Source organism: Orycteropus afer, unplaced genomic scaffold (genome assembly GCF_000298275.1).
Source record: "Orycteropus afer afer isolate SDZICR_OR568_19922 unplaced genomic scaffold, OryAfe1.0 scaffold00235, whole genome shotgun sequence".
Taxonomy (NCBI): Eukaryota; Metazoa; Chordata; class Mammalia; order Tubulidentata; family Orycteropodidae; genus Orycteropus; species Orycteropus afer.
The window spans coordinates 636,235-644,802 of record NW_006921822.1 but is presented as its reverse complement, the minus strand read 5'-3'; the positions used below and the strand labels follow the sequence as shown (position 1 = coordinate 644,802).

General features: G+C 39.8%; 1 pseudogene; it reads right to left on the bottom strand.

Moving 5' to 3' along the window:
- Window positions 1–1,435: 1,435 nt before the first annotated feature.
- Window positions 1,436–1,551, bottom strand: LOC122150785 (annotated as a pseudogene).
- Window positions 1,552–8,568: the final 7,017 nt, after the last annotated feature.

Sequence of the window (8,568 nt, the reverse complement as noted above, 5' to 3'; positions counted from 1 at the left end):
CTACAAAGACCTGTGTCTGTACCTAACCACCCATCCTTAACCAATGACTGCTGAATGGCTCAAGCACCTCAATTTTGAATGATAAAGAATTTTCAGTCATATTTGGTAAATATGATAAGAAGTTCTGTGTTTTGTTGACAGTTTAGTTTAATGCCCAGGCAAAGTAATAAAAATTAGTATTAGTTTGGCAACAACAAAAAAGTATGAGTTATGAAAACAATGTTTCTGGGCATGTTGTACTAAATGAGATGCTGCCAACACATGTTCCCATTAGTGTTTGTCACAACCAGGAACTGAAATATCTGTCAGTGAATTGTAGATTACACAAGATTCACTGGATAAAGGGCATATATTAAATTTGGAACAAAAGGAACAGAAAAGTGCATGGGAGAAAAGGAGAGGTGGCTGGGAAGGACGTCAGAACCCATGATTCTTGGATAACAGGAATTTTGCAAAGCAGAAAGCATAATCCAGCCAGACCATAGGATAATAAGAGTCTTACCTGGAAGCCAGAGGCCTGTTGAGTCCCTTAACAAGTCTCATTAAGTAGCTATATTACCCCCTAAACCTAATGTCGTTGAGTGGATTCTGACTAATAGAGACCCCCATAGGATATCTAAGGTTATAAATCTTTATGGGAGCAGACTGCCTCATCTTTCTCCCAAGGAGCAGCTGGTCAGTCCAAAATGCTGATCTTTTGGTTAGCAGACTGATGCCTTTGTCCAATTCCTCTCTAAGCCTCCATTTCCACATATGCAAAGTGGTGGTGGTGGTGGGGAGATAAGATAGTACCAATGCTAAGGTCTCTTTCATGGTTGCTATGGTTGTTAGCTGCTGTTGAGTGGGTCCCTGACACACAACAAACTCATGCATAACAGAAAGAAACCCTGCACAGTCCTGTACCATCTCCATGATTAGTTACAGATTGGACCTTTATGATCCATGGGTTTCCCATCACCTGATTTTCAGAAGTAGATCACCAGGCCTTTCTTTCTAGTCTGTCTTAGTCTGGAAGCTCCACTGAAATCTGTTTAGCATCATAGCAACATACAAGTCTCCACTGAGAGATGAGCGACAGCTGTATATGAGGTGTACTGGCTGGGGATTGAACCTGGGTCTCCCACATGGAAGGTAAGAATTCTATCACTCAACCACCAATGGTTTTTTATAGGTAAAACAGTTTATGATTCCATGACCCTAGACCTGCACTGTCTCCAATTCAATAGCAACAGGGTACATGTTGCTATTTAATGAACATAAAATAAAATTAAAGATTTAGTTTCTCACCTCAATCCTCAGCAGCCAGGCAAAGCAATGGTCACTGAATTGGACAGGGCAGATACAGATAGTTGTCTTGGACAGCCCTATTCTAGACCTTTGAGAAGTTTAATGTAAACACTGTTCATGTTTTTATATAACACTGTTGATTTCACTGCAAAATTGACTGCTTCACAAATGCTTCACGAATTTGTGTGTCATACTTGCACAGGGGCCATGCTAATCTTCTTTGTATTGTTCCAATTTTAGTATATGTGCTACTGAAGTGAGCACAGGGCTGCTTTGATTTAATCTGCACAACAACCTTATAAGACAGGGACTGTTAACATCCCCATTTTACAATGAGAAAACAAAATCCAGAGTGCCTGAGTGAATTATTGAGAGCCACATCCTGAAAGTGATAGAGCTAGAACTTGACCCCACTGAATACCATAATACAGAGCCCCAGATGCTTCACTCTGGTCCCAAGCTGGGTCTCTGGTTTTTTATGGTCAAGTCTCATGGACTCCTCACAATCCCCTTGTCATGAGCACTGGGCCTTTGCCCATGCTGTGTCTAACATGTCCTGGAAGAGGTGCAGCTGGAACGCTCTTCTCATTTTCTTCTCTTGACAAAGTCCTATTCATCTGGCAACAAATGACTCAACTAACTCAAATATCACCTTTCCTTCAGGACTAAGAGTTACTTTGTCTGCTTTAGGCTTCTACAACACTCTTCATACCTCCAACAAAGAGCCTACCAGGCTGCACTATGTCTGTTTACAAGTCTCTCCCACCAGACTGTTAGAACATTCAAGATGAAGGCTCCATCATTTTTGCATGGCTCTAGATAAAAGAAGGTGCTGAGTCAGTTTGCTGAATTAGAATATTAAAACCTCCTTCTGTGATTAAGAATCACTACCTTCTCCAAACACTCCAGCTAGTCTAGATGCTTTCCATTTTCCCTAGTACTTGCAGTTAGATGTCACTTATTATTTGCAATCAGAGAGGACTCCAGTGCTTTCAGGCAGGTAGAAAAGTAAGAAATGCATGCATACATACATACCTACATATATAGATACTCATTATTTCTGAGATAAGTAGCTCTTCCCAACCCCCTCTGGGAGTAGGCTACCATTTACAGTCAATGAAATACTGCTATTTCCTATTGGTGATGTTCTGTCAACATTTGCCACCATGCACAGGCTGGGTGGTGCTCTGGGCTATCTGCCTAGAGTAACAAGGGCAACTCAAAAATGCTGTAGGACCATTGAGGTGCAGCTTGGCTGTTGTCTTGCTTCAGTCTTTCTCCAAAGCACCAGGACTGCAGCTGCTTTATGAGCAGATATTAAAGTTGTCCACAGGGTCTTGGTACACAGATGAAAAACCAAACAGGCAACCTCACACATTTTTCTAGGTAGCAGAATAGCACCATGTCAGTTTCCTGCCCTGTAGCTCTCCTCCTCAGATACAATAAAGGAAGAGCAAAATGTTATGCTGGCCCTCTCAGTCCTCAGAAGTCATGTAGCCACCTGTATTTTGAGTCAACTTTTCACTGGTGCATTTTAAAAAGTGTCGAGCTAAGCCCAAATCTAAGAAAACTCTAATTAATTAACCTAACAAACAAACCAACAAAGAAAATCAGAGCTATTACCCACCAGCCACTCCTCGGAAAGAAGGTTGGGCAATCTACTTCTGTAGTGATACCACCGCCTCAGAAACCCAAGGAGGGTCGCTATGAGTTGGGTCTGACTCGATAGCACATAACAACAACAACAACCAGAGCAAAATGTTGTTGTTGTTGTTGTTATGTGCCATCAAGTCGGACTCGACTCATAGCAACCCCTCCTTGTGTTTCCGAGGCAGTATCACTACGGAAGTAGATCGCCCCATCTTCCTTCCAAGGAGAGGCTGGTGGGTTTGAACCGCTAGCCATCTGGTTAGCAGCAAAATATAGGAAGGGAAATAATAATTATTAAGAACTTTCTGAAGGAGCTCTGGTGGCACAGTGCCTAAGGCATTTGATTGCTAACCAGATGGTTGGCAGTTCAAACCCACCAGCCACTCCATGGAAGGAAGACTGGGCAATCTACTTCCATAAAGATTTACAGCCTCAGAAACCCAAAGGGAATCACTTGAGTCAGAATTGACTCAATGGCAGCAAGTTTGTTTGTTTGTTTGTTTTTTTGGTAAGAACTTTCTGTGTATTAAGATTATTGTTCTGGGTCAATTCATCTCTTGTAATCCAACAGTCCAAAAGGTACTCTCATGAATTCACAAGTTGTCCCAGATTTTTAAATAGCCAGGAGGCTATTAGAAAAAGGGTGCCAATCAATAACAGCGATTCCTCCATGAGTATCACATCCTCCTGATCAGAGCCTGAATACACAAGATACTCCCAGAGAGTTGGCACGTGAAAAATAGTTTTCATTACTTATCACAAGAAGAAGACAGCATACAACAGGAAAACTTCCATAAAGAGTGTTCCCCTGGCTCAAAAGCTGTCTGGACAGAGGTGGCAAACTCTTCCACCCATGCCTTGTGATGGATGTAATGAAGGGGAGGGACTGTAGAGCCTTCCTCACACTAATCTCCCCTGGCTAAGTGGGCTGAAAATCTCTGCTACACTTGCTTTCACCAAGCATCATAGCTAAGGGACTCAAAGGGAACAATTTTATGAAGCTGATCCTCTCTGGCTTCTAGAAGCTATCCTGCTCAAGATGGACAACTCTGCACATGTACCTCCACCTAGCATCATAGTAGCCAAAGGACCCCAAGGTCCCTCTCCCAGCCATTTTTATTCCTCAAAGCCTATGCGACACATTACATGGAGAGCAACATAGATGTTTTCCTATCTGACTGTCCTAAGAGGGGGATGGTCAGACACTTTGACACCAACTAGAAAGGCATCTCTTTTGCCCTACTGCTTATTTAGACAAACCTTTAGCTTTAGGGGGAGGGAGGGTTATTGTTCCAAAGCCTAAAGATGCTAGCAAGGGGAAAAGGAGAAGACCATAACTGCTGGGTTTGTCTAAAAAACTATCTCGTCACAAGGGCATTTAATGATCTCATTTAATAGATGAAAACATTGAAGCCCAGAAAAGAAGTTTAGAATAATAGAAAGAGAAGGAGCTTAATGACAGATCTGGGCTCTGTGGTGAAGGAGTCCTGAAGTACAGTGGTTAAGTGCTTGGCTACTAATCAAAAGTTTGGCAGTTTAAATGCACTGGCTGCTTAACAGGAAAAAGACATGGCAATCTGCTTCCGTAAAGATTCCAAAAACCAAACTGCCATCAAGGTGTTCTGACTCATAGCAACCCTCATTGGGTTTCCAAGGCTGTAAATCTTTACAGAAGCAGACTGGCTCATGTTTCTTCCTTGGAGCAAGTGGTAGGTTCAAACCACTGATCTTTTGGTTAGCAGCCAAATGTCTTAATCACTACACCACTAGAGCTCCATAAAGATTATAGCCTTAGAAACCTTATGGGACAGTTCTACTCCATTCTATTGGGTTGCTATGGGTTGGAATTGACTCAACAGCACAAAACAAGAAAAACATGCTGTATGGCTTTGGATAAGTTATTGAGTGTCTATTTTCTCATTGGGAAATGTACCAATTTTCTAGAGTAGAAGGAGAAAATATCTGTAAACACAATGTCTGCTAACACAATGTTTAGCACCTCATTTGATTTGATATGTTAGTTTCCCCTTTCTTTGTCTTCTATATTGCAAACCTGGAATTCAACAGCAGGGCTGCAGACCCTCAAATCCAAGTTGTTTGCAAGCCTGAGTTGCTCTCCTATCATTATGGGGGTAACAATCAAACTGGTTGAACTTCAGTAATTGGTTGCTTGGTTCTGGCAAAATACTTCCTTATTTTATGTACCTATGCCCAAATGTAAATCTTTTAGAGGTCAAAATCAAAATACATGAATCATGTATCTCCCAGTATATTATAATGTGCATTCAGCACAGCCTGATCATAAAGTTCTCTGCCAGTCACTTAATGTCATAGAGCTATTTAGGAAAAAGGTTTTATGTTGGCAAGAGATAATAGAATAATTACTGTGCTTCAGTTGCTACTGAATTTACAAAAAGCCAATAAAACATGGGGAGCAACAGCCCTTCTTGTCTTAAATCTCTCTCCTAGTCCCACTTTTTTGAATCAGGCCATACTTTCTTCTGGAAGGAAAAAAATGCAAGCCTAGAAAAGAAAAGTTTTTGTCAAAAGTTGTACACTGCATTTAGAACTGGGGAGGATTTCTGTTTCAGTAGCTTTCTTACAGGTCATAGATACATTTTTCCTTTGTTTGATTGTTATGGAAAAAGATTCTAAACTTTTAGGAAAATGCTTCAAACCTTGACTCCAGGGAATGCCCTATTTATTTTAGCATGGAATTCCTTTTGCAGACAGCTGCCTCTCCAAATGCATGAATCCGTAAAAATGGTCTCACCCAGCAACTATTTTGCAGCCTGTGCATCACTCCCCTACTCCCAGTGCCCTAAGAACGTGGTAGAAAGTGCAAGTACAATGAACAAGTATGGACTTAGGTCATGAGATCTGCATTGAATTCTGGTTCCGCTCCTTCTGTGATTTCGAGCATATTACTTCACTGTAATGAGTCTCATTTTTCTCATCTATTTACTTGGAGTTCTGTGCTGACTCCCAAGAACTTGTGAGGACTGAGTGTTATTTTGCACCAAAAAACTCTGTGGAAACCATAAGGTTCTATATGATTATTTTTATTATTAGAATTTAAGGAGCAGGAGCTTAAAGAACTCTATGCTCTGGGTAATATTTTCCATTTTTAAATTAAAATGTGTATGTGCCACTAGTTTGATTTCTTTTGGATCCATTTTCTTTAGACCTAAAGTCTGTAGCCTTTTGCTAACATAAGTGGCTTCCAAAAAAACTAAGCTGTGTGCATTAAAATGCAGCTTTTATGGCATTCTACATAATGGACTGTAATGGAAAGAACACCAGACAGAAGCCAAACACCTGTGATTGATTCCCAGCGTTCTCACTGACCAGCTCTGTGTATCTGTCCACATCTTTGACACTGACACTCTTTCCCTTCAGTTTCATATCTGTCACTGGGATGAATCTCTGCCTTTGAAGGTTTCCAAGGGTGAGACAATGTATGCAAGAGTCATCTGTAAATTGGAAGGTGCAGCAAAAATAAACTTGAGCCAGTACTACTGTTAGCACATTGATGCCCTCAAGCACTGGAATATCCTGAGGAGCCTTATGAATTTTCAAAGAAAGACTAAATCATTTAAGTGGTCAAATTAACTGCAGAATGAAAGTTAGCCTTTCCTTGCCTTATCGGGGAAACAAAGTGCTGGTACAGGGTAATATCTATGGATCCTGTCTCAAGGAAAAAAAATAATCCAAGCACGTAAGTACGTACATGCAATATTTTGATACAATTTGTTGAGTTTTGTGGACTTTTTGATGGTCATTTATGGATCATACTGCCTCGGAAACCCAAGGAGGGGTCACTATGAGTCAGGTCTGACTTCAAGACACCTACCAACAATGGTTTAGTGGGGAGTTCCTGGGCGTTGCAAGTGCCTAATTAGCTTCACTGCCAATCAAAAGATTGGAGCGCATGAGTTGCCATGAGTTGAAATCGACTTCACAGCAACTGAAGATTTGTTTAAGTTTTGGTACACAAGAACTGTTTTAGATCACAAAGAACAGCTACTAAAGGTCATCTCATGTAATCTGCTATTTAACAAATGAATAGTGGAGTTTTGGAGCATATCAGCAATTTTACCAAACTGTTCAATATAATTAAGTTTTTTTTTTTTTTAATTTTTTTTGAAAATTGTCAATCTATGTTCTACAGAGTAAGCTCTTTGGACTTTCATTTACCATAACATTTCATTTGTCATCCCTGTTAAACTGAAACAAGTTTATGCATATCTTATCCATTTTCCATACTAAAATTGAATTTCTTCTACCTTGAAACGATGCCAAGCAGCAATGAAGCACAGATTGAATTAATCTAGTGTCTCATTTAAAGGCAAAATGCTGCACACTTTTGGAAGAGATCTACCAGAGCTTAGGCCTAAATTCTTAGATAAACTTTGATCTGTTAATCAGGTTACCTGAATTTGTACAGCTTTTAGATAATTGACTATGTTTCATCAAATTACTCATCAAAAAGAGAAAAATTAAGTGTTGCTTAAATGTGACATGCTTTGGTGGTATAGTGGTTAAAGCACTGGGTTGCAAACCAAAAGTTTGGTTTTAACCCACCAGCCACTCCACAGGAGAAAGATGAGGCAGTCTGCTTCATTAAAGATTTATAGAATTGGAAATCCTGTGGAGGAGTTCTACTAGGGTCAATAAGAGTCAGAATCAACACATTGGCAGTAGAACGTGATTTTTTTGGTTTCAAGTCTGATGTGAAGAAAAATACATTTTATAAAAATAAAATCAAGAAAACACATAAACAATGTAACTTGTGCATTTATGTGCCTGGGTGGTGAGGGCCAATATTCTAATTGCAGATGGGTGTTTGGGGCCTGTTACGTTTCCACTCTCATCAGTCTAGTGGAAATTGCTCTCTGCAGGTGTGGGGTCATTTTGTGTGTTTTGAACACAATGCTAGAATGTGCCATTAGTGTCAAAAGTGAAAAGAAAATAAGCAGGTAGAACCATTGGGTTTACAGCAAGATTCCACCTATATTTGCTCCCTCTTTAATTTCAAAAAAAGCATTTTTTCTTTTTTTGGTCTGGCATTATGAGTCAAACACAGGTCAAGTTTGGGTTGTTAAAAACCTTGCAGTAAGTGCTTAGCAAAGAACACAGGCACCCTTTCAGTTCCAAGCTGCTACTTTGGGTCAAGTTTGAGCAGAATAAACAGAGTTTAAAAAAGAAGATGAATGATGTCAATTTTTTTCTGGCAAAGATTTAATGAAGTATAAACTGGTATATGCCAATGGACTTTGTCTCCCTAGTTTTGCCTTCCAGAAGTCCAAATCCAATTAAGTCCAATTAAGTCAAGAAGAAATCAGATCTTTCCCTTAGAATTCCATCTCAGGGGAAAAAAATCTTACTTATAAAGCAGAAATTGTGAATATATGTGATTATGGCTGCTAAACGTATAGAATATGTTGCTGTTTTTATGGGAGGGAGTTGAATTTTAGACACCGTTATAAAATGATGAATACATGAATATTAATTTTTCCTGAAAAGGACACAGTGATGCTATTTTTTGTTATCTTTTTAAGATTCTTCTAACTTTCTCCTTAGGTTTTCCTGGGTAGTTCTTGCTGGAAAGATGAAGCTTTTATCCCCACT